Source organism: Lissotriton helveticus, chromosome 7, assembly GCF_964261635.1.
Source record: "Lissotriton helveticus chromosome 7, aLisHel1.1, whole genome shotgun sequence".
NCBI classification, from domain to species: Eukaryota; Metazoa; Chordata; class Amphibia; order Caudata; family Salamandridae; genus Lissotriton; species Lissotriton helveticus.
In genome coordinates this window covers 129,576,962-129,602,867 of record NC_136068.1, presented here as the reverse complement: position 1 = coordinate 129,602,867, position 25,906 = coordinate 129,576,962, and the positions used below count along the sequence as shown (strand labels likewise).

Here is a 25,906-nt window from a genome sequence, read left to right as displayed (position 1 = left end):
TGTCAAGTTGCTTTTTTGCAAGAAACACATATTTCTTCACAAGATTTGTCATCGATGCGTAAACAATGGGTCAGAGAAGCTTATAGTTCTCCGGCTGTTAATAACAAAAATGGTGTTGTCATTTTATTTCATAAATTGCTCTCTGTTCAAATACAAAATGAAATTCATGATTCTAATGGTAGATGGTTGTGTTTAGAGACTGTTGTAAACAATGTTCATCTTTCCCTTTGCAATGTTTATGGCCCTAATGGTGTTGACCTAACCTTTTGGAATGAGTTTTCTTCTCTTCTTTCTTCCAATGTGGGTGATGACCTGATTGTAGGGGGTGACTGCAACCAATTAATGGATCCGTTTTTGGATCGCAAATCTCAAGCACGATATGTCCCCAATAAAATGCAAAAATCCTTTCATAAATCCATTTCCTCTAGAGGCGTAATTGATTCCTGGAGAACATCCCATCCTGACTCCTTAGAATTTTCTTTTTTTTCTCCAGTGCATGCTTCACACTCACGAATTGATTACATATTTCTTTCTCACCATGCTTTTCAATTTATGACTAATTCTGAAATGGACTCTATTCTCATTTCTGATCACGCACCTGTTATTTTAGATATGGATTATCCTTCCCCCATTCCTGCATCTCGCCGCTGGTGCTTAAATAAATCACTATTGCTACATCCACAATTTACTGACCACTTCACACATTTCATGGACAAGTTTTTTCATAATAATTTAGACACTACTTCAGATTTCCACTTTCTTTGGGATGCTTTCAAGGCCGCTGCTCGCGGTTGTGTTATTGATTTTGTTTCCCGTAAAAAGAAGAAAGCCCTATCTCAAGCATCTCACTTTCTCAAACAAATTAAATACCTCGAACACCTTTACTTCACTACTAATTCACCTGATTCACTATCCTCCCTTATCAAAGCTAAGATGCAGTATAACAAGCATTCTTGGGATTCTGAATCTAACCAGCTTCTTAAATGTAATGCTAAAATGTATGGAGGACGTAATAAGGCTGGTAAATCGCTTGCGAATTATCTCAAAATTAAAAAGCAGAAATCTAAGATTGTTGTTATTAAGGATTCTCAGGGTTCTCCTCACACTACGGATGCTAAGATTCTTGATTGTTTTGTCAATTATTACTCTTCCCTTTACACACCAGAATCCAATCCTTCTTCTGAGCAAATAGACTCCTTTTTTCTTTCTATCCCTAAACCCGCTGATACCCCGGTTGATCTTTCTTCCCTCGATGTTCCCATTTCAGAAAAAGAAATTCTCTCTGCGCTTTCCTTTCTTCCCAAAGACAAAACTCCTGGTCCGGATGGATTTACAGTGCGATTTTTCCTCCATTTTAAAACAGCTTTAGTGCCACACTTGCTTACTTTAATTAATCATTTCCTCGCCACAGGCGAATCTAGAGGTTCCTTTACACAGGCCATGCTCTGTCTTCTTCCCAAAAAAGACAAAGATCCCTCCCTCTGTAAAAATTATAGGCCAATCTCCCTTATAAATACCGACTGCAAAATGTATGCTAAAATCTTGGCTATTCGTCTCAATACAGTTATTCCTGATCTGGTAAACATTTATCAGTCAGGTTTCGTTAAAGGTAGGTCAATAACTGATAACTCGAGAACCCTTCTAAATATCATTCATTTAGCTGCAAAGCTGGATTCCCCTCTTGCTGCGATCACTCTTGATGCTGAGAAAGCTTTTGATCGTGTCAATTGGGATTTTATGTTTGGTGCTCTTCGATGGCACGGTTTTAGCCCCACCATTCTTCGGTATATTCAGTTACTTTATTCTGACCCTAAAACCTCTATTTGGATTAATGGTACTCAATCTGATTACTTCTCCCTTCATAGAGGTACCAGACAAGGTTGCCCTCTCTCCCCTCTCCTCTTCATTCTCGCGTTGGAATCCTTCTTGGAAAAAATAAGATGGTCTCCCTCCTATTTTGGTTTCGTTTACAAAGATTTGGAAATCAAATTTACTGCTTACGCCGACGATATTTTACTTTACATTTCTAATCCTACTGCCTCTCTACCTGCCCTTTTCTCCTTACTTAACGACTACTTTTTGGTCTCTGGCTATAAATTAAATATTGATAAGTCGGAGGTCCTTCCCCTTAATAAGTTTTGCCTTCCTCATATGTTCGAGGGTTCAGGATTTGAATGGAATCCTAGATCTGTCAAGTGTTTGGGTATCCTTTATGCTAACACCATTAGAGAAACCACCAAAAGTAATCATTCTGATATCCTTAAGAAACTCTCATCCCTCATAGAATGATGGTCCCCCCTTTTCCTTTCATGGTGGGGCCACTTATCAACTATTAAAATGATGTTGCTTCCTATTGTTAATTTCTATCTCTCCATGCTCCCTATTTCTCTTCCTCATTATTTTTTTAAATCCATTAATAGCCTTTTTGTGAAATTCTTATGGAACAATTGCAAAGCTAGGGTCTCCCTTTTCCGTCTTCAACAGTCTAAAAACCTTGGCGGCGTCAATTTTCCTAATATTTCACGTTTTCATTCTGCATTTACTCTTAAACAAATTTGGCCTTTTCTTACAGGTTCCTTCCCTTTTCCTTCAACGGCATGGAGCTCTTTAGAATTGGCTCAACTTGCTCCCTTCTCTTTCCTCACAGCAACCCGTCCATCTCAGCCTCCTTCAAGATTTCTCTCCCCTATTTTTAAGCATTCCAAAGCCCTTTCACTTTTACTCTTTCTCTTCTCCATCTCACCTCCACTTGTGCACTCCGATTTGGTACAACAGGTTCCTCAAGATTAATAACAAAGCACTTTTTTGGAAGGAATGGATTGATAAAGGCATTATTACTTATGACCACCTGCTCATCGGTGATTTCTTAAGAATCTTCCAGGATCTATGTGATTCCTTTGGTATAACTACTAAGCACTCTTCTCACTTTCACTCGCTCACTCATACCTTATCTACTGTCATTTTACAGGACATTCCCTCTTCTTCTGTTACTTCCCCCCTCTCCTCCCCGCCAGATTTTATGAGTCCCTTTAGAGCCTCAGCTATTTATAAACTACTATCACCTTCTCCCACTGATAGGATCAAGTCCAAATTGGAACTTTTGTGGGAGCTGGATTTAGGTCATGATTTCTCTCCACAACTCTGGGAATCTATTTGGTCCAAAATACACACTGTTTCTCGCTCAGCTAGTACTACACAGACTTTTTACTTTTTATATAATAGGCTTTATTATACCCCCTCTGATTTGTGTAAATTTGGACTGTTGGACTCTAAGAAATGCTGGTCATGCTCATGTGATAACAGTGATTTACTACATATGTTTTTTCATTGTCCTAGCGTTAACATACTTTGGTCTCGTATTTGGTCTACACTTAATAATATTTTATCTACTGATGTTCCTTTTGATATTGCTCACGTTTTTCTGGGTGAGTTGGCTCCCATATGGAATGTTCATTGTCATGTTCGTAAATGTATTGATCTTTTTATTGCAATTTCTTTTAAAAATATTACTACAAACTGGAAAGATACAACAAACATTGCTTATACTGCTTGGTGAAATGTATTGTGCCATCACAGACTTGATCGTGCCCCTGCTACATCTGTACCTTTATTAATCAAAAGAGATTTACTATGGTCTCCCTTAACTGATTATCTCTCTAGACATACTCCCTGAATATTTGGTTGTTTTATCTTTTCCCTTAATAGGTATTTGTCAACTCTAGCTTTCGTGTTACTGCATTTTTTTTTGCTGCCTTTCCCCTCCCCTCTCTCTCCTCTCTTTTTCCCTTTTACAAAAATGTATAAATGCATTGTTTATTGGTATAATGTTTTTCCCTGTATTGGGGTATATTTTGTTTCTGCTCTTTTTTTACTGGATGTTTTCTATTTTTTCTGATATTACTCGCATTTGTAATGATGTTTTACATTGTTTAACTTTATTCAATAAAGCTTTTTAAACTCAAAAAAAAGAAAGAGAGAAATTTAGAGAGAGAGATTTAGAGAGAGAGAGAGAGAGAGAGAGAGAGAGATTTAGAGAGAGAGAGAGATTTAGAGAGAGAGAGAGATTTAGAGAGAGAGACCTTGAAGTTTTTTAGGTTTGCTACATTTTTGAAAGACAATAATGTGACAAGAGTACATTGACAACGGTTAAATACTGTTTTCATTCTCTTCATTCCACATTGCTTTGAAAAATGGAAATGGAAACTTTAGAACTTCAAAGCAGTTGGCGGTTTGACATGTGTTTATGTCAATGAAAGCAGTACTACAGTGGAAAGAGTACGGAATTTGTTGCTTCCTTAAATGAAGAATAGACAAGCAGCAGTGGTAGGCATTTAAGCTGTGTGTGTGACATACACTGAATAGAAGATCATCTCACTTTAGATCTGGAAAGCAGCAATTACATTCTGATTGAAAATAATCCTCCTTTTCGGCCAAACAATAACTGTTTTGTGCTAACTGATAGATGTTGTTAGAAGGATCTTTAGTAAGATGTTTATAGCGCATGTCTGGAAGACATGCATTACATAGATGTTAAAGGCATCAGAGCTTCAGACAGGTTTTTATACAATGTATACAGCCATTGCCTAAACCAAAAACATTATGCATGAGAGGAGTGAAGATATTTCAACCAGACCCACACTTGGAGGAAAGAAATATATGGAAAGAGAGACGCGGAGATACAGAGGGAAAGAGAAAGTAGAAGACAGCAGCAAGAAGGGACAAGCCGGGCAGGGAGTGGTGCATGTGCGTACAAGGTTAGAGAGGAGACAAATGAAGAGCAAAAGAAGGGACCTGGCCATGCGAAAGGGACAATGAGTGAGAATAAGGATAGGAGAAAAATAGTTTGGGTGGACAAACAATAGATGCAAACAGCTCCAGGGGAAAGAGAATATAAAGCTGAAGGGGGAAATACTGAAATCGGACTATGGTGATGGATAGGAGTAGTAGAGAGAATAAAACAAAAACCTAGATATATGACGAGAAGAAGGGCTGAAGACCAGGGGGAAGAGAAGGTGTGAGAAAGGGTGACAGTACTGCCAGTAACAGTAGGGGAGAGAAAGTAGATTACAAGAGACAAAGATAGAGACATGGAGGGTGGCAAAAGACAGAGACAACAGAGGAAAGAGGGGAGAAAGGGCGAGAAAAGAGTGGGGTGTGAGGACAGTACAAGTCACATGAGTGAGTGGCAATAGTTTACGAAACAGTAAAGGAGATACAGTTGGTGAAAAGAGAGAAACGGACTGATGACAAAGAACAAACATGCGGTAAATGGCACACAGGGTCGTGTAAAGCCAAGCAGAAGAGGAGTTAATTTCTTTGGAGGAATTGGATGCTGTGTGGCCAAAATCCCTACCTTCCGCAATACCAAATTGAATGACTCTGGGCATTCAAACGTACATAACATTTGGCTAAATTGTATATAATCTTTCCAAAATTATATTTGGAAACTGTGAATTATATTACATGCCCTTAGTTTTATAAGCGAACATATACTGTTCAGTGCAAAGAAAATAGGTGACCACCTGTCCATTACTTACAGGGGTCATCCTTGAATTCAGCTTAATGTCCACTCAAACCCGATTTCAAAACTTAAATATCGCATCGCATAATAGCTGACTCAATGGTAAACCATATTCTGAAAATCGTCTTGAAGTGGGCGGGACTGGTAATGTATAAGGTGACCCAGGATTGGAGCATTCGACGCACCTCAGCCAATCATAGCATATGTTACAAGATTCCGAAGTGCCTATTAGCTATGGAGTCGGTAATACGCTCAAGCTGTGTTCCCTTATTTGGCGACGGATTTGTATTGCGTTTACGTTGGTGATAGCTCCGCCATGGCTGCCAGTCGACCTGAGATGAAGCAGTCACAACCAGGGCGATGGCAGCCTATATCAGCCTGGGCAAGCCAGATTGCTGTCTGTGGTGGGGAGGGGCAGCGCAGGCATATTTTTCAACAAAGTGCTATATAGGAGCATAGACGGAAGAAATTATGGGCAGAGGTGCGAGGAAGGAGGCGCGGGCATACTTTAAAACAAAGTACAAAATAGGAGCATAGATGAGGCAGATGTGCGAGCGAGGAGGAGCGCGCGCGTAAAAGGAAACATTTTTTTAAGTATTGGCAGCAAAGCCGGTCGTGAAAGTGATGCGACCCCGCGGCCCTGAAAGTGAAATTAGCAAGATAGCGCCAGGAGCAGCAGCAGCCAGCCGGAGGAGCTGGACGCGCTCTGTGGTGGGGGAGGAGCGTTCGAAAGGAAAACCAGATGGCGCCTAATCGGGCGATGCGTGGAATGCCATTACAGAAAGCCTGATGGCGGCTGCGCGCGTGCACGTGCGCATAACCGCAAGCTTGAGGCCAGCAAAAGCATGTGGTAGCACTTTGAAAACCCACTTACTAAATGTCTTGCAGAGCAACGCATGCGCTGGCTCAGGCAAGACCTAAAAATAGCTTTCTTCAAACTGCCAGCTACCGCCCAATTCCATTCATCCATACTGACATTAATACTGGGGGTACCTCTTTAGAATTCATGTTGGTACAAGTGTCAGCCCTATCTTCATCTCAAAGGTGAAGGAGCTATACTAGAACCCAGTGGCTCTGATTATCTAATGGCAGTTCTTGTCCGAAACTAGCCTAATGGCTTGAGTGGTCGACCTTAAAGCTGGAGAACAGGGTTAGAATCTCAATAGGGATGGTCAACATCCTGGCATTCTGGGAAATTACTTAATCTCCCAGTGCCTAACAAAATGAATGTGTCCATCTGTAATGCAACTGGTGCTCATGTAAAGCACTCTGATACATTTGGGTCAAGTTTGAGCTGCGTAAACTCCCCCCCCCCCCCAAGAAAAAATAAGAACAGCAGACAGGGATTCCTGCTGTGTCATTTGCTTATTCTACTTGAATTAGAACCCCTGGCAGCAGCCATTGTCACAATGATGTTGGTGGTTGCCCCAGGTGTATTACCATTCTTGGGATATTGCCCAGCTAATTTACCAGCTTGCTGTCGAACACAGGTTCTTCTAGTGGGATGACTTATGACCGGGACTTAAGATGCAAAAATGATTTGGTGGCATAATATCCAAGGGCCAAACCTGTTAAATATTGGACGCATTTGTTAGCAAGAGCTGAAAGCCATTTTGTATTTCTGGCAGCCATTTTGTTTACCATGTGCTGCCACGTGCTCGCCATGTGCTCTGTCCTCCCTCAGTGTTGACTGCTCTTGTAATCTGCCTAGAAACTAACTATATTTAGCATCTTCCACCTTCGCACATGCTCAGTTGAGCTTGCAGAGGTCCTTGCAACTGTTTCTAGTCTGTAAATGTCAGGATGTGTTCACCAGAATTAGCAACTGTTAGCGCCTCCCACTTTGTTGAGCAAGCAGATCTTGCATACCCATCTTAGTCATTTTTGCATGCTTACATGTGCCAGGACTGCCCCTTGGTCTTATGCTGACTATGTAACCCTAAGCATATATAAGGCCTCTGTTTTCTGTACTCCTCAGACTGCCTCATTCATTTGCTAAGGCTTCTGTGTGACGTAGTCGCCCTCATTTGAGGTTAATAAAGATGTTCTTTTTATATTTCAGCTTCTGTGCCAATTTCTTCTTTGTTGGTTTAAAAGGACCAAGTATCAGTGGGACCCTGAGAAGGTTTGAATTTTCAACAAATGGCGCTCCAACGTGGACCTCATCAGAGAAGTGGCTATCTAAGGAGACAGAAATCTACTGAGGAGGACAGGACTCTACTAAGGAAGTACTCTGTGCACGGAGATTCTGGGGATTCTCTGTCTCTGCAGCCCAGTATATTTCTGATCTTCCTGATTTTGATCCTCCACATGATGTCACTCCTGACTGAGGAACTTTTTGGCGTGAGTATTCTAAAAAAGACCGTTAGGTCATTTAGAACTTGGCAGTTAGAATTTGCACAACCATTTGTTTGGTAAGAGTCGTTCTGCCGCACTTGGTTTTGATGCCTTTGATTGGTAAGGTAGTTTAGTAACACTTACAGTGGCTTAGATTTGCGTTGGCCAACTTTTGATTAGTATGTATGTAATATGTAAATTGCAATTTATGTAGGCAGGTAATGAGGAGATTTTTCTCTGTTTGAATTTGTTTGAACGGCGCAACGTACGAAGAGTACCTTAAGCGCTACTTTGATTATAATATTTGCATATTCTCCAATATTTTTGGCATGCCTATTTCAAGCACACATCGAAGATTGTTTTGCTTTTTGGGGGTACCATTGTGAGATGTGAAGTGAATTAGACGCCTCCCTTGAGGGAATAGCTAGATAGGTTTAGGTATAAAAACATATTTCTTCCTTGGTGATTCTGTATCCCCATGGAATTCAAATATGGACATAATACAAACTAGGATCCTTTTTCTGCGCACGTTTATAAATGGAGATATGCAGAGCGATTTATTTGTGTTCTGCCAGACAAAGCTAGTGAATTGATTGTATTTTGGCTTCTTGGAAATAAGACAGTTTGATGGGCTGTTTTTTTGCAGTCTATTCGAATACTATTGAGAAGCGCTTCTTGTAAATATGACTTACAACTAGTATTTACAAATGGTTTGGTTTAAATACAGTCTGTGGGCTGTCCTTTGTTTCTGTCCTAAGTGTTGATCTGTGGGTTAATCATGTGTTTAAATGTCTATGTGATTCGTGGTTTTACATTAGTGATACTTCTGTAAGTAAATAGCGATTGCGCTGTTTGTGAAATAATGGCTCTTAAGCGCGCTCTATTATGTGAGTGTATGACCCCTTCTGTGTATGTCTGGAATGAGCTCAATGTGTTTGTTTGTGTTTTCTTGCTGTCATCAGTCTGTTATGCAAAATGTCATTTAATTAATATTAAATAAAAATAATAAAAATCCAAAAATGAACCATATGATATGCTAAATAACTGTATGTTACTATTTAATTTATAGAGTAAGCAACTATGCACATGTACAAACTGCTAACGCTTAAAAGATAAAATTAGAATTCACATTCAATAGGAATAAAATAGGCCTCAAAAACTAAATTGTGTGTTTTTGTAATGAATAAACAATTATAAAACATTTTCATTAGATACATTGTATTAGATATTAACAGGCAAACACATCATCTGAGTAAATTGGATGTGTTGAACTCAAACACATATTATAGAGCATGCATTGAAATGCCTCAGTTTTAAATAGACAGTCACCGTGCTTCCATTTCAACACTAAAAAAGCTGTACAACAGCAGTGTTTTAACTGAGGCTTAGCAGCACCTGTTGTTTTGATTGTAGGCCACGGAGAGACAGGAATGTTGACTCAGCCAGGATTTTGTCAGTTAAACACGGGGTAAAATCCTGCATTTTAGACTGCTGTTTTAAAAAGTTACAAAAATCAGGTTCATTATTTTGAATAACAGGAAAACATTTAACGTAAAGATTTCCTTTCTTGAAGCCTTTTTTTAATAAGCATATACGTGGTTCTGATGTTAAATTATTGTCCTTTTAAAAAGTGGCACAAACATTTGTCATGTTTCAAGTTAGGCTTCTGTGCTTAGGCTTGTGAATGAATGCGTCTAAATATGATAGGCAAGGGATGCAGCTTGCTTTTCAAGTGGAATTATCAAAAATGATTGGTTTTATTAAAACATTTTTTTATTCATTATGAAAAATTATTTAAAAAATAAGTGCTCTTAAATTAGTTTTTTAATATTTATAAAGCGTTATACTCATACTGTGACCTCCTAGCATTAAAATTAAATTTAGGTTGTGTTGTACCGCATAATGAGGATATTTGCATATGGAATTTCACTCTGCTCAGGCGTAAAAAACTCATTTTTATAACGGTATATATGATTATTTCTGATTTCTCAATCCTGGGCTATCTAGAAAACATTTTGAGGTTGACTATTATGCAAAAAAATAATAGGATATTCATTTTTAAGTGCCTCAAATATCAAAGTCAAAATTGGGCAAAATTCACCATTTAAACAGCATTTTTTCCATTCAGAGCAGCTTTTAAAGTGCATTAGGCTTCAGTAAATGCATACATTTAGGTATAATACAAATAGCGGACTTCTATATTGTTAGACAAGTATATTGCACACTGCCTGTAATTGAAAATATGTATAAAAAATTAGCAGAAGTTATTTTCTTAACTCTAAACTGACAAACAGGGAAATGGGGCTGCATTCGCACACAGAATAGGACAGCTGGGAAGAGTTAAAAGTCAGTTCTATATTTAGAAGCCTGGCAGGGCTACCAGAGCAAGTTCTGCTGTGACATTTTGACATCTGAAACTTTTTAGAAGACAAGGTGGCAGCGCAGGGAAAGAAGGAGGAGTTGTGCTTATTTTTTTGTTGGCAAAAGCAAGTTTTATGCACTCATATGAATATACCACAATACAATTGTATATGTGAGCTTGGCCATATATACAGCACTAATGTTTTTAGTTTGGTGCTTACTAGGGCTGAGCTAATGGGATTTAGTTTGAATTCATTCGCCCTCATGTATATTTGTACATTTGCTAAAAGGATTGGGGTTTAGGTATTCATATTCTTTACCTCCTCAAAAGTGCTATGTACCTCCTATAACTTTGTTTATGGCCAGTTGCTACACATAGGGGTTGATAGTGTTGACAGAAGTGAAACCTGTTTCAGGTTTCCTACTGTCAAAATGGGGGAAGGAGGCTATCTCCTCTACAAATTAAGGCTAGGTAATATGTATGTTGCTGTTGTGTCATGATCTCATGTTTTGTTGTTCTGTAGAATTGTTTCCTTTCAAGCTTCTCTCTCTCTCTCTGCTCTGGCTCTGAACATTCCATGTTGGATGTTGGAGGCAGTTGCTGTGGGAGAAGACCTGTGTAGGCTGCGACCTACCTTGCTCCTGTGTTCCTGTAATAAACCTATTACTTTTATAATTATCTGCGTCCTGACTTTACAATTGGCGATGAGGACTTTGCTGTGAACACTAGGAAACCACTGAACCCGTTTATTTGATATTTTAATTGAATTTGGCTTCAACGTGAACTTTCCTGAATTTAATTGGAAGGAATCCTGGTATCGTCTATGTGAGTAACTTCTTTATTCAAGTGTTATTTTCAAGAACATTTGGAAATACTTTGCATTCTTGATCGCCTTGAAGGATTCCTTTTAACCTTGGAAGTTTCTACTTGGCAACAACGTTTTCAAATATTTTTTTCTTTTCTTCATCCTTGTTTTAAAGCTTTTTTGAATATCAGAAGTTTAAAGGAAGCTACAAGTTTGTTGGCTATATGCGCAAAGTGATTTGTGTAGCGCGTTTGGATGTTAACCATTCTGCCCAGAATGTGTAACCTGCAATTTTGTTAAGCGTTTACTTAATTATTCAGTAAATTGTGCGAACCAGTTTAATTACAGTGCATTTGGACAAATACGGTTCTTTTAATTTATCTCGTATGCCATAGGAATTACAAGATTGTGAGTTTAATGAAGGGGATTCATTACAAGTGGCTTTAATTCATGATGATATCCAATTTTGTATTGAAAAGGAAAAATGGTGTGAAGAGTATCTTAAGGAAAATAATCTAGTTTTACTTATTTCTTTTATTCGGAATGGTTGGCCAGGAAAATCTAAAGTAATCTCCGATCTCAAGGCTTTTTGGGAAGTTAAAGATGAACTTTCTGTAGAGGATGACACTGTTTTCAGAGGAGACAAAGCTATCCCTCCTTCATCCTTAAGGAATTCTGTTTTAGAATTGTGTCATGAGGATCATTGTGGAATAGTCAAGACTAAGCAGAATGTAAAGAAATGGTATTGGTGGCCAGGTATGGACATCAATGCTGAGAGAATGGTGCGAGATTGTATTGTATGTGCGAATTCAGACAAGGCTCTTATAACTTTGAGACCTGACATGTGTGAACCAATTGTTCCGGATGGACCTTGGCACACTGTTGCTATAGACATCATGGGTCCTATTGGCCCCAATTCGAAGTTTATTATATCTGTCATTGATATTTTTTCTAGATGGCCTTGTATCACTATCGTTGACAAGGTTGACTCCGCCACGGTTTTACAATTTTTGGATCGTGTTTTTATTGGGGAGGGTCTTCCTGTACAAATTATCAGTGATAACGGGGTACAATTTGTATCTAATTTAGCTAAGTCGTACTTTAAAAGAATTGGTGTTAAACACAGAACCACTTCCTTATATCACCCTAGTGGTAATGGCATGTGTGAGAGATTTAATAAGGTTCTAAAAAGTGCAATTCAAATTGCCGGAGTTAAAGGAGGAAATTGGGAGCTTCAAGTGTTTAAGGCGGTGTGGACGTACAGAACTAACATTCATGAGGCTTTGAAAATGTCTCCTTTTGATATCATGAGAGGGCGTACTGCTAGAACTAAGTGTAATCGTGATTGGTTGCATAAAAATGCGTGTCATGACATTTGTATGAATTCAGTTAAAAACAATGTTCTTGAGAAAAACTTACAGTATAAATGCACTTTTGATAACAAGTTTGGAGGAGGTTTGGTTGATGTTAAAGCTGAAATGTGGGTTAAAGTTAAAAAACCTTGGAGGGTTCGTAAGGGAGAGTCTCAATTTTCTCAACCACTTAAGATTAAAAAAGTTTTACGCAATGCAGTTCTTTTAAGTGATGGGAAGGTATGGAACATTAGAAGAATTACTATTTACAAGGGAAAAAATACTGTTCCTGTATCTTCAAGTAGGGAGGATATAGGCAAATTTGATGACTTTGTTGAGGAGGGACAAGGTGATGTGATTACATCTCGATCTTCCGAAAGTACACCTGGTATTTCCAAAAGTACACCTTTCTTCTGACATATCTGAAAATGTTACTTCTGAAAATGTGGGTGTTAATGAAACTTCTACTTCACCAGAGACATCTAACAATACAGATAATTCTGTTGTTGATTTTGCAACTCCAGTTTTGCATTCTGCGTTGAAGAAACGTGTTGTATCAAAACCTAAATGGTTGGCAGATTTTGTTTGTTGATTTATTATTTATATTTTATTTTGACTTATTTGTTTTTTTTCTTTCCTTTTCTTTTTGAAAGGGGGAAGATGGGTTGTGTCATGATCTCATGTTTTGTTGTTCTGTAGAATTGTTTCATTTCAAGCTTCTGTCTCTCTGCTCTGGCTCTGAACATTCCATGTTGGATGTTGGAGGCAGTTGCTGTGGGAGAAGACCTGTGTAGGCTGCGACCTACCTTGTTCCTGTGTTCCTGTAATAAACCTATTACTTTTATAATTATCTCCGTCCTGACTTTACAGTTGCTCTCTCGTTTCTCAATTTTGTTTTTGCCTATCTAAATTGTCTGTGAAATAGCAATGAGACATTTAATTGGCTATTCAGTAATACTGTTTTAAACATTGTTAGCATTAATAAAATGAATAAATTATATATGTTATGTTACTGCCCATCCTGTTTGATGAAATTATGACAGGATCAGTAGTCTAGTTTGTTGTTCCCTTATTTTGACCTTTAAGGGGAGCTAGATGTGGGTAGTTTTTGTTCTACAATTCTAAGGTGATAACACCATTATTGTATGTTTTTCCATGCTACATAGTTTTGCAAGGGCATTGCTAGTTTATTATTAGCTAGTCTGTGTAAATTAACTGACAGTCCTTATTAGAGCTGATGTTTCATAGTTTGTATCATGAAAAGTAGAACATAGGGAAGATGCCCATGTGATCCTTAGCAAAAAAAATTTTGAAGGCAATGTTGTTTAATAGATAAGAAACCCTGTTAAATTAGCAGTTTTAGATTTTCTTGCTGCTCCTATAACATGAGAGCATGGTCCTAAAGCGTACAATGTAAGTGCTTTCATTAAGAATAATCATTTTAGAAGTGTCTGCAGTCCTGTACAAGTAATGTAAAGTTTATGAGCAAAAGTGTAGAACATTTCCTTTTTTGAGGGTTTTCAGATTAGTACACAGGAATACACCAATGTAAGGATTTAAGGTATGTCTGTGTTGTTTTTCTCTTTTCCTCACAATTTAGTAAATGAATACAGACTTCCTTGGCTGCTTGGGATTGGGTGATATATTACTCTTGCTCACCAAAGAGTTCCTTTTATACTTGCCAATAGGTCCAGGCTGTTGTTTTTTTCCTCTCTCATAGATAGATGAAAGTGGTTCTTGGGTGCCTTGCTAATATTTGAGGCGTCCCAAGACTAGGAAGTATTCTAAGACTATCCTCTCTGTTGATAGACTGTTTCTGTGCCATATCTAAAGACCTTTTGTTCTGTCCACCAATAGATATTTGCTGCTTTACAACGATTGCCAGTGGGGCCTGGACATCAGATTCAGCCTGGGGAGTCAGCGTCAGCACCAGTCCAGCTTGAAGCCAAAGTGAAGGTAACCAGCACAGGCATTGCTGGCAACTAGGACCTCAGTGAAGGCGGAAGCCCTGGGATGTTAAGTGTGTACCCCTGCCACTGTCTTGGGTGAAAGACGGGATCACAAATCAGAAAGGAGAAATATTTGATGCCCAGCTGAGAGTCACAGACCGACCAGAATGGCGAGGAGGCTTTGCTTGAGGTGACCCCTTTTGAAACAAGGGTTGCTTCAGAGATCTTAGCACCAGGCCTCTGAATCCTGGTCCTAAAGTGAAAGCAATTTTGGTACTTTGTTGTGTTTGTTTGTCAAGAGATATTTGGATACACTGGATGCAATGTGTGGCCCCAACGAATGAGCAGTGCGCCAGCAGAGCAATACAGGAGTTAGGGAAGGACTTGAGTTTAGGGTACAGGTGCTGTGTCTCTGGTGCCTGTTAGATTGAAGTGAAGAAAACTGGTGCACTGCCTGAGACACTGGACAGGATCGCTAAGAGCATTTGCCTGGTGGGTGACTGCCCTATCCTGAAAGAAGAGACTTTTTCCTTGAAACTGGGCTGTGATTCTTGAGTTGCGAGTTGTGCAGCTCCACCGTGGAAACAACAAGAGTCTGCCTGTGAGGCTCAAACGGACACAGGGAAAAGACTTCCCTCTGGTTGGTTGTACAGCGGCTTCAATTTCCCCAAGGACTTCTTCTTTTTCTTGTCAATAATGTACCCCTTTAGTTGTCCCATTTTTTAGGAGGAGCAGTCCTTTGCAGCTCTTCGTCCTAATTCCTATGGCCCTGTGTGGTCCTCCTGGTCCCAGATATGATTGATGTTCTAGCCCTCATAAAAGGAAAATGTAAAAGTCAATTGGAAAATGCTTTAATTAGATATGTATTGTTGGCTGTTCTGAAATTAAAATGAATAGTCACTGAAATGCATAGGAGCCCTGAAAATGTTTACTAGATGATTTTAGGATTTGCTTTTGCTTAGGACTAGGAAAAATGATAATTCTGTTTGTGATAGTGGTCAATACTTTCTCCTGCTATCTGTATGTTAATTATGACCCAATGCTTCGTTCTCTTTGTATTCCTGCTTATACCTCACATGTACCCGCTTAATGAAATGTTTAGAATGGAAAATGCCCACCTAGCAATGAATTAGGAAATTGATAAAATTATGAAAATTAATGTGCAAATATTTTCTATGTTCCTACTGGATCATAGGAATGTCTTTAGCTCATGCTAAAAGGACTATCTGTTAAATATTGGACGGATTTGTTAGCATGAGCTGAAAGACATTTTGTATTTCTGGCAGCCATTTTGTTTGCCATGTGCTGCCACGTGCTCGCCATGTGCTCTGTCCTCCCTCAGTGTTGACTGCTCTTGTAATCTGCCTAGAAACGAACTATATTTAGCATCTTCCACCTTCGCACATGCTCAGTTGAGCTTGCAGATGTCCTTGCAACTGTTTCTAGTCTGTAAATGTCAGGATGTGTTCACCAGAATTAGCAACTGTTAGCTCCTCCCACTTTGTTGAGCAAGCAGATCTTGCATGCCCATCTTAGTCATTTTTGCATTCGTACATGTGCCAGGACTGGTCGTAGGCTGACTATGTAACACTAAGCATATATAAGGCCTCTGTTTTCTGTACTCCTCAGACTGCCTCATTCATTTGCTAAGGCTTCTGTGTGACGTAGTCTCCCTCATTTGAGGTTAATAAAGATGTTCTTTTTATATTCAAGCATCAGTGGGACCCCTGAGAAGGTTTCAATTTTCTACAAACCTACCAAACATGAAAATGTACTATACAGCTAACTAGTTGTACAAGATGTCCTGTCTGTCCCTTAAATCACTAACATAGCCCTCAAGCCTATTTTTCTAAGAATATTTGGTTGAGGACTGCCAGGACACAGACAAGATGTATAAGTTAAAGAATGCATATACATCATCAGTTCATAAGATGGATAGTTTTACTCTATGTGTTTGTGGGGGCACTAACCTTATAAAACACTTATATATAGTGCATGCAATTCAAAATATGCCTATCAATATATTAACTGGCATCATAACTAGAGTAATCCCCCCAAAAATTATTCTCTTATATTCTTAAAAATTGCCAACAGAAATATTCTCTGTCCAGATTCATTTTGCGCTCCTTCTTTCATACTATGGACATATTAATACTTCTCCTGACCACAAATAATTTGACAGTAATGAAACATCTGGGTGGAATTTGTGCTCAAATGTATACACACCCGTACAATTTGTTATTCTAGAACTGTTTTTATGTTTTACAACAAACCACTTCTAGACCGCTCAATTAGACCGATCATATACCCACCTCACTCAGGATATGTCAACATTTGGGGACTTTTTCATTTAGAGTCTCATTCATCACAACCATATTTATTTTCTATATTCGATACGGAAATGTACGTTTGTGTACCAGACAATGGAAGAATACAGAACAAAAAGATAATGACATTGAAAGCATAAAAATAATGCACAATCAAATGAAACCATAAACTATTCACAAAAACATATATATATACATTCATGTACTTAAAGTGACTGCTGTCATACCCTCCACTATAACAATTACACTAAAAAAATAACATCATCCAGATTATCTAATAGTAAACCTCAAGTCATCATCAAAAGTATTCAATCTCATATCATAATTTTTTTGCTCAGGAAATTTTTATTGATGTTTGCAATAACAATACAGAAAACAAGGTAAAGCAAAGAAATACCTTCTATCAGAGCTATTGTCGATAATCAGAGAGGATAGAAGATATTTGTTTTGATAATACTTGGTAATGGTGCTTACAGACAATACAATTGCGTAGACAGAAATGACAACGCATAGATGACAAAGCACTACGGATGGATAAATCCTTGTTGCTCTACTTCACTTTGATTAGTTTCCCTACGAACCTTGCCTTCTTCTGGTAGATATCAGCGACACACCACGGTTACAATTGTGATTATATAGAGCAAGTTATATATTACCTCTATTACATAACCTCTATCCTCCTATGGTTCCTAAGGAAAGTAAACAACCTAAAGTAAATAAATAAGTATGTACGTAGTTAACCAATAAGAGAGAGGAAGAAGAAGAAGAAGAAGAAGAAGAAGAAGAAGAAGAAGAAGAAGAAGAAAATAACTCATATCATGTCAGTCCAGCCCAAATTGCCAAGCCATGTTTTCCCTGGACCGGAAACAAGCATCCTGGGACCGGTTTCGGGGGTAACACCCCTCAGCAACCAGGATAGCTTGAATCCAGTGGCAAAGTGAGCGAGGGACTGTTAGCCCGAAACCAGTCCCAGGATGCTTTTTTCCAGTCCAGGGAAGACCTGGCTTGGCAGTTCGGGCTGGACTGTTCCCATGAGGCACAGGGTCAAGACTGATTTGCACATAGCTGTGTCTGAACTGGGATGACGAAGTGAGCTACAGAATGATGATGGATTTAACCCAGATCTGTGACTGGGGGTGAGTGTTAGAAAAGTTTTAGCACTCCGTCCTTCATCACCTTGTGTTTGCTTTGTTCGCTTTAAGTTGGCAGGGTATGCCCAGATGTGGGGCCCTTGCTCACTTTGCCACTGGATTCAAGCTTGCCTGGTTGATGAGGGGTGTTACCCTGAAACCGGTCCAAGGATGCTTGTTTTAGATCCAGGGAAGACATGCCTTGGCAGTTCGGGATGGACTGTTCCCATGAGGCACAGGGTCAAGACTGATTTGCATATAGCTGTGTCTGAACTAGGGTGGCAAACTGAGCTAAATAATGATGATGGATTCAACCCAAATCTATGACTGTGGGTGAGTGTTTGAGAAGTTTCAGCACTCCATCAATTTATTTATTTATTTTTGTGTTTTATAGAGCGCAAACTTGACCTGTGAAGGTATCAGAGCGCTTTACCTGGTATACAGTGATACAAACAAAAGGTTTAAAGTGCAGAAATATACAAGATCAACATTTAGGATTACAATCACTAAGAAAGTCTGTAATAGCACAAGAACCCATATGATCCATCATTTCCTTGTCTTTGCTTAGGTGAAAATAATACTTGACACAGAGAGTTGTTAAATACTCATCTGTATGTTATCTTATTTGGTTATGATACATGAAAAGCAAGCATTGTCAAGCCAACCATCTCCCCTGTACTTAGCAGATGCTAATAAACTAGCTTTGCCGTTGCTTGTTTTTTCTTTGAAATCATGCAAAACCCCAAAAAACATAAATATCCCAAATTCCAGTCAGTCAGCAAATACTGGCACACATGTGCACAAACAGATAGCCAATTTGGAATCCCTTTTTGTTTTAATTTGACAATAAAAACCATTCCAATATGGCTACAAATGTGACAACAAACATGCACATGCAATGACAGATATCTTGATGTGATTTGGGTCATAAAAAAAACACGTCAAGATGGCCGCCTGCAAATGTGCATGAATTGATTTTGTTATACATTATATAAATTTACTGTTTGAAGATGACTAACAGGACAGCAAATACACCAAGCAACAGCAAACCCAATAGGTATAGCATATGAAACAGCTGTTGAATTTGCCAATGTATTTTAGCCATGATGTACACAAGTGTGGCTCCAGTTCAGCATGGCTCAAAGTTAGTGGCATAGAGTGGCATGTGTAGAGTGGAGTGGAGTAGAATGAAGTGTTGTGGAGTGCCGCAGAGTAGCATAGTGTGAATTACAGGTCCCTCAAGAAAGACCCTACCGAGGAGCTACGCAACAGGATACATACTCTGGTAAAGAACGCCCGAGATGCAGAACATATCTCCAAACAAGAGGCTGACTATCTGTGCACCAGAAATGCTAGAACCCCGTATTTCTACACAGTCCCCAAGATACACAAAGGGGTCACCCCTCCACCGGGCAGACCGATTGTGTCAGGAATCCAATCACTCTTAGAGCCCTTGTCCCGCTTCTGTGATTTCTTCCTGAACCCCTTAGTTCAACAGACACCATCATATATAAAGGACACAAAACATCTCCTCAACGTGATCAAAGAAACAAACTTCGACCCAACAACTCAACTCCTTGTCGGACTAGACATTGAGAGTTTATACACCAGTTTGCCACAGGATGCCACATTGGAAGTACTACACGAAGTCCTCATGGGTACCATCTGGAACCACCAGACCCCCCGCAGCTTCATCATGGAATGTGCAACCCTTGCACTAAAGGACAACTACTTCGAATATGAAGGAAAACTGTACTTACAGACCAATGGGACCAGCATGGGGAGCGTTTTCGCTCCCAGCATAGCTGGTCTTTACGTAGCCCACTTTGAGAAGACCCATATACAAACTCTCACCAACCCTTACACAGCCAACATCAAATTATGGCGTCGCTACATCGACGACATCCTCATCATCTGGGAAGGGAGTCAAGAAACCTTAGACAATTTCCTCATGTGGATCAACAGTCGTGACAACTACCTGAGATTCACGAGCACCAGCAGTTCCTCTGAACTGGCCTTCCTGGACCTCAATATAAAAGCAGACCAGAATGGTCTAACGACCACAACTTTTTACAAACCCACATCGAGAAATTCCCTCCTGAGGTTTGATAGCTTCCACCCTAGACCTCTAAGGGAAAACCTCCCTTATGGTCAATTTTTGCGCCTCAGACGAAACTGCAGCCAGATCCAGGATTTCAGACAACAATCAACTGCCCTAATCCATAAACTGGAAGACAGAGGATACCCCACCATGATTTTGAAAACCACCTGCAAAAGGGCGCGGAATCAAAATAGGGAGGCACTACTTGAGACAACAACGAGACCGCCTGATGAACCCACCCTCACCTGTGTCACCACATATAACACTGTATCAAATCAGGTCTCCAATATCATCAATAGAAATTGGAGGATCATAAACTCAGGCAGCAGAAATTGGGAAAAACCAAGGTTTGCCTACAAAAGAGCAAAAAACCTAAAAGACTCACTGGTCCACACAAGACCCCGACCTAACAATGCCCCCAAAGACAACACAATCCTCAACGTATGGGGCTTACCAAAGCTTACAGGACACCAACCGTGCAACAACTGCAGCGTATGCCATCTAACATCTCCATCCAAAACCCTGGACCTGGAACCAGGTAAAACATGGACACAACGTCAGTTTACCAATTGCAACTCTTCCAACCTGGTTTACCTAATAACTTGCAGATGTGGACTGCGATACGTCGGGATGACTACCCGGAAGGTAAAAACCAGAATGACAGAACACAGGAGCACCATCCGATGTGGCAAAAACATAAGTAAATTAACAGACCATTTTTTGTCTCACAACCATACTCCCAATGATTTTACTTGGACTGTCATAGAACAATTTGACACAACAGAAAATAATGACAGGCACCTCCTCCAAAAGGAACAACGCTGGATATACAGATTGTCCACACATATTGGAGGCCTGAATGATTCCATACCATGGAATTCACTAACAAATTGAACTGAGAATTATCCTAAACAATATGTTCCTTTCCTTCTCTCTCACCCAGTTCATACTTTGCATCTCTGTACATATTAGTGTGCAACTATTGCAATTAAGTTTTTAACAACCCCCTTAGTGGGAATGTCCCCCATTTCTTATTTTATAACTGGGCCTCACATTCATATATTCCCCTATAACACGCGCAGCAAAGACGCGCTATTCGAATGAGGTGTCTTTTCAATCGCAACCTCTATCCACACCCCGCGCATGAGCAGACCGACGTGCGCCTTCAGAACTACTTCGCGCATGCGCGAGAATCACCAAACTAATGCGCATGCGCCCGGCGAGTGCCACTACACCATTACGCGTGCGCCCGGCGGCAATGACATGGCGTTTTGCGCAACTGCACCCCTCCCTTTATTTCTACACTCACACAGGTGAAAATGATAAACGAGGCTATATAAACACGACCGGCAAGGCCCTCCTTTCACATTCGGGCACCGCAGAAGGACGACAGGTCCAAGGAGGAACCAGACCGGCAATTTCGTGAGTAAATGGACTGCGCACTACAGCAACTACTGGGGTAAGGTGTTGAGGTCTCTTTCCCTACAGGTCGGATAAATTTCAAAACTGTTACAACCTTCTTTCAGGGTCTTTTTCTATGCCAGGTGACCCAAGGAGGCTTTGTACAGAAAAAAGACTGTGTGAGGATAATGTTCTTTTACTTACCTGAACCTCACATTGAAAAATTCGCTTTTCTAGCCCACCACTACAACCGGCTTCTAGATAAAAAACCACACAGGTCCTGTCACTGACATGACCACACTTTAGCCAAACATAGTTCGTTCACTCACCTTATAAGACGGCTGAATGGCGGCTAACTTGCAAAATCATGCTAATGTGACTCTACTCTGTACGTCTGTCTGTGTCCCCTTTATGTTATATGTAGCAAAGCGAGAGGGAATCCCCCTCTCACCCATACAGCACCTTAGGGAGTGCTACACATAGTAAAAAATAACACAATCACTATAATTTAGTTTATTTATTTAATTTACACTTTACACATACTGACCACACAGGACGCTGGAGGTCATAATCCATACTCCAACACGTCCGTCTGCCTTTTAATATACCAACAGGGGCCCAGTAAATTAAAATATTGTTTTACCCTCGGGTACTGGGACCTTCTGTATGGTTTTTTAATTTTCACCTTCACACTCACTACACTGCACACTCAGCAAGTATACCAGCTCCGCAGTAATCTGGCGTTGAAGCACACCCGGGACACATTAGGTGTCACTGTGGTGGGCCCGATGATGAAGCATGCCACCAACTAGGTTGGTGGGTGAGGGCTTTTTGAAAAAACCTACTGGTTTGCCGACACACGTACTCCATTGAGTCCCTTTCTTCTGTAACTGAGCTAGTCCTGTTTTGATTTTTGACATATAATAGCGGGGATTCGGACTAGCTTACCTAGTCCTCACTCTCTCCTTTGATTCAACAATAGCATAGTGTCATGTCATGGAGTGGTGTAGAATGACATGGAGTTCCATGGAGTTCCATGGAGTGCCATGGAGTACCGTGGAGGGCCGTGGAGTGGAGTAGAGTGTCATGGAGAACCTTAGACTGTTGTGGAGTAGAATGGAGTAGAGTGAAATGGAGTGGTGTGATGTGGCATAAAGGAAAGTGGCGTAAAGTGTTGTGAAGTGTCGTGGAGGGAGTGATGTGTCGAAGAGTAGTGTGACAGAGTCACGTAGAGGGTCTTAGATTGGAGTGACATCGAGTGTCACTGATTATAGTGGTCCAGAGTGGAGTGGCATAGAGGGAGTTGCATAGAGTGGAGTAGAGTAGAGTGGCATACAATAGAGTGGGGTAGAATGGAGCAGATTGTTGTAGAGTGGAGTACAGGGAAGTGGTGTACAGGGTCGTAGAGTTAAGTGGTGTAGAGGGAGTTGCATACTGTGGAGTAGAGTGGCATAGAGTAGAGGGGGTAGAGTGGAGTTGTATAGGGTGGAGTAGACTGTTGTGGATGGGAATAGAGAAGGGGAGAGTGAAGTAGAGGGTCATGGAGTAGCGTACACTGTTGTGGGGTGGCATTGAGTGAAGTGTAGTATTGCGGAGTTAATTAGTGGGAGTATAGTGTTGTTTAGTGGAAGGGCATATAGTAGAGTAGAGTGTCAGAGTGGGCTAGAGAAGGCTGTTGTAGAGTGGAGTAGAGTTTTGTTGAGTGGAGTGGCATAGAATGTCACTGAATGGGGTAGAGGATGGTGAGTGTAGTGGCGTAGAGGGAGTTGTGTATAGTGGAGTATGATGCCGTAGAATTGAGTGGGGTAGAGTGGAGCAGATTGCTGTTCAGTGCAGTGGCATGGAGTGTCATTGACTGGAGTAGTGTGTCGTAGAGTAGAGTGGCATAGAGGAAGTTGCGTACAGTGTAATGGAGTAAAGTGGGGTAGAGTGGAACAGATTGTCGTAGAGTGGTGTAGTGTTGTGGAGGGTCGTAGAGTGGTGTAGGCTGTCGTAGAGTGGAGTGGCATAGAGGGGAGTGTTATAAAGTGGAGGTGGGCAGAGAGCAGTAAAGCGGCGTAGAGTAAGGTGTCGGAGAGTGGCATTGAGTGGAGCAGCATAGCAGAGAGTGGAGTAGAGTGTTCATAAAAAGGAGTGGCGTAGAGTGTCTTGTCATAGAGTGCTCTGGCCTAAAGTAGAGGGGCGTAGAGTGGAGTGGCATAGAGTGAAGTGGCATGTTTTAGCTTAGAGAGGCGTGGCATAGGGCCTGATTACAAGTTGAGGTGTTATTTATCACCCCTGATAAATAATGATACCACAAGGTACGTTATTTATTGGGTGCAATAAGTAACACCTATTATGAGTAAATGAGGAGGTGCCGCAGCGCAGAGGTTTCTTGCTGATCTTACCCGAGGCTTGTGCGGGTGCCTTTGTAGTGAATTTCTGTTGCCCTGGTGTTTGTGGGACCAACGAGAGCATTGAGAGGTTTCCTTCTGCCATCTGGACATTGTGGGCTTGTTGAGAGACGCCGGAGCACTTTAGGCGGACTCCAAGCCTCAGGATTCCCCACCTGACCACACCTGGACTGAGTTCGAGAAACGCCCATAACGGTTGTCATCATAAATCCTTCCCATAATTCCTGTGGCGCGGGAGCGTCCCGGGAGAAGCCTGGGACAAGGGCGAGACCGTCCTAGGCCGTCACAGGCCGAAGGAGGCCGGGCTGGGCCACCCCCCCAACGTGCAGGGAAAGTACCTCCAGGTGAACAGGACTATCATTATCACCTGCTGTACATTGTTGCCCGTGTTTGTATTTGTTTTGCCCATTACGAGTAACCCCTCACCTGACAACTATGTTCCCTCGACCTGGGAAGGGAAGGTTAGTACCAAACCCCGTCGGGGGCAGCATCACTGGGACCTTAGACAATTTCGTTACAAGGACAGCGGTTGTTCTTGAGCGAGAAATAGCGCTTACCGAAAAGCGGCTCTCCCTTGAATCCCTTAGTTCAAAAAGGTCCTCTCTGGGACACATTAAGAATGCCAAAACCCCAGAACACCTAGCAAGCCTGAACCTTAATGGCACCAGCTTGTTAGAGAACAGCATAGGATCAGACGGCCATAATATCATTACCTTGGAGAATAACTCATTGGGTAGTTATAAATCATTCGAAGTACGTGGGTCACACAATACATGTCCCACAAAGGCCCAAGCACGTCCCATTGTTAAAATTTCAGCAACAAGCACCACACAATCAGGGAAAAGAAAGCGGGGCAGGGGTGGACAGAAAGGTAAATGTTCAAAGATACCTAAAATCTCCAACAAAGCGGGTAACCTATCTGCCCCAAGCACCTCTACATCAGTTAACGCACCTGTCACATCAAAAAGTACTCCCCCCAAAACCACTAACGGCCAATCCCAGCAGCCGAAACGATCTATACTAGCCGTACAGGGCGATGGAGGTCTAGTCGGACAGGTAGAACAGATCTTAAAGTCCCTTATGCTCCCTCTCATTGAGAGATTGAAGGTAATCAATTAGAATCTGGGGAAATTACAACAGACCACCCTTGATAACACACACATGTTGGAAACCCTGTCAGCTAGCATGAAATTTGGGGGTCAAGTCATAAACCAAAGCTAATGGATAGATTCTAACCAACACTCCTCACTAAAATCTACTACAATTCCATCTGTTATGACCAAGGAGAGAGGGACCCTGGCATCTAGGGAGCATAGAGCAGAGGATACCAAGATTCAACAGCAGGGTGACGAGGGAAAATTGCGCACGGAGGGGGTCTACAAGAAACATCAGATAGATTGCACACAATCTGCCACACATGTTATTGGAAACACATATACTAACAAGATACTCAGGAGTGAGGGTAACCTCCCCATCATTGATTTACCCCCACAATCGACCCCCTTGGTGATAGTATTGGGCAATGTTCCACCTCTTCCTGAGGGAGTCAAAGAGGATTTTAGCCAGCTTAAAAACAAAGTAACTCATTGGCTAACTAGCAACACCGTAGAGGGTCACATGGTGGTGCATAATGTAATCATGGCTCGGCGAGTATCCTGGCTGGGCAGCTCTAGAAAAACCAGAAATGGAGATTGTATAGTGATAACTTTAACAGCCCGGTACCAGTAGAAAGGATATTCAGGGAAGTAGAGTTGGGAACATCTCACAAGGGTCAGGGTATAGAGATATTACCCCTTGGCCTTTTCTACAGGACTGTGTTACATGGTGGTCCGGAATTTGGGAGTTGGATCAATGATAATAAGATACCCTATTCCAGAGGGCAACTGGGGATGAACACATTACCTCTGTGGCCTACCCGAGTTCGTGCGAGGGGTTCATATGGATACTCCCCGCTTCCAGTGGGCACAAACAGATACACAGTTCTCTCTGGTCTTAATGACTGTGATTGACTGTGTGGTAACCAAGAAACATCAAATCCTCCTTACAGAATCAGCCACCTGACCTCTTACCCTCCCTCAACAGATAGTCCTATGCCAGAGCCTGTACCTGTGCTGGTTAATCTTGATAAACCTGTTTCCTCAGCAGAAGTAGGCCCATGTGTAGCTGATCTTCCAGAAAAAAACATTGCCTGACCTACCTGGGGAGTCTATTTCTGTAGTAGGGGATCT

The 25,906-nt window shown here is 41.0% G+C and overlaps 1 pseudogene; it reads right to left on the bottom strand.

The window, feature by feature from the left end:
* Positions 1–4,146: 4,146 nt before the first annotated feature.
* The window catches only part of LOC144768967 (calcium-binding mitochondrial carrier protein SCaMC-2-like), a 40,894-nt pseudogene continuing 19,134 nt past the window's right edge, over positions 4,147–25,906 (bottom strand).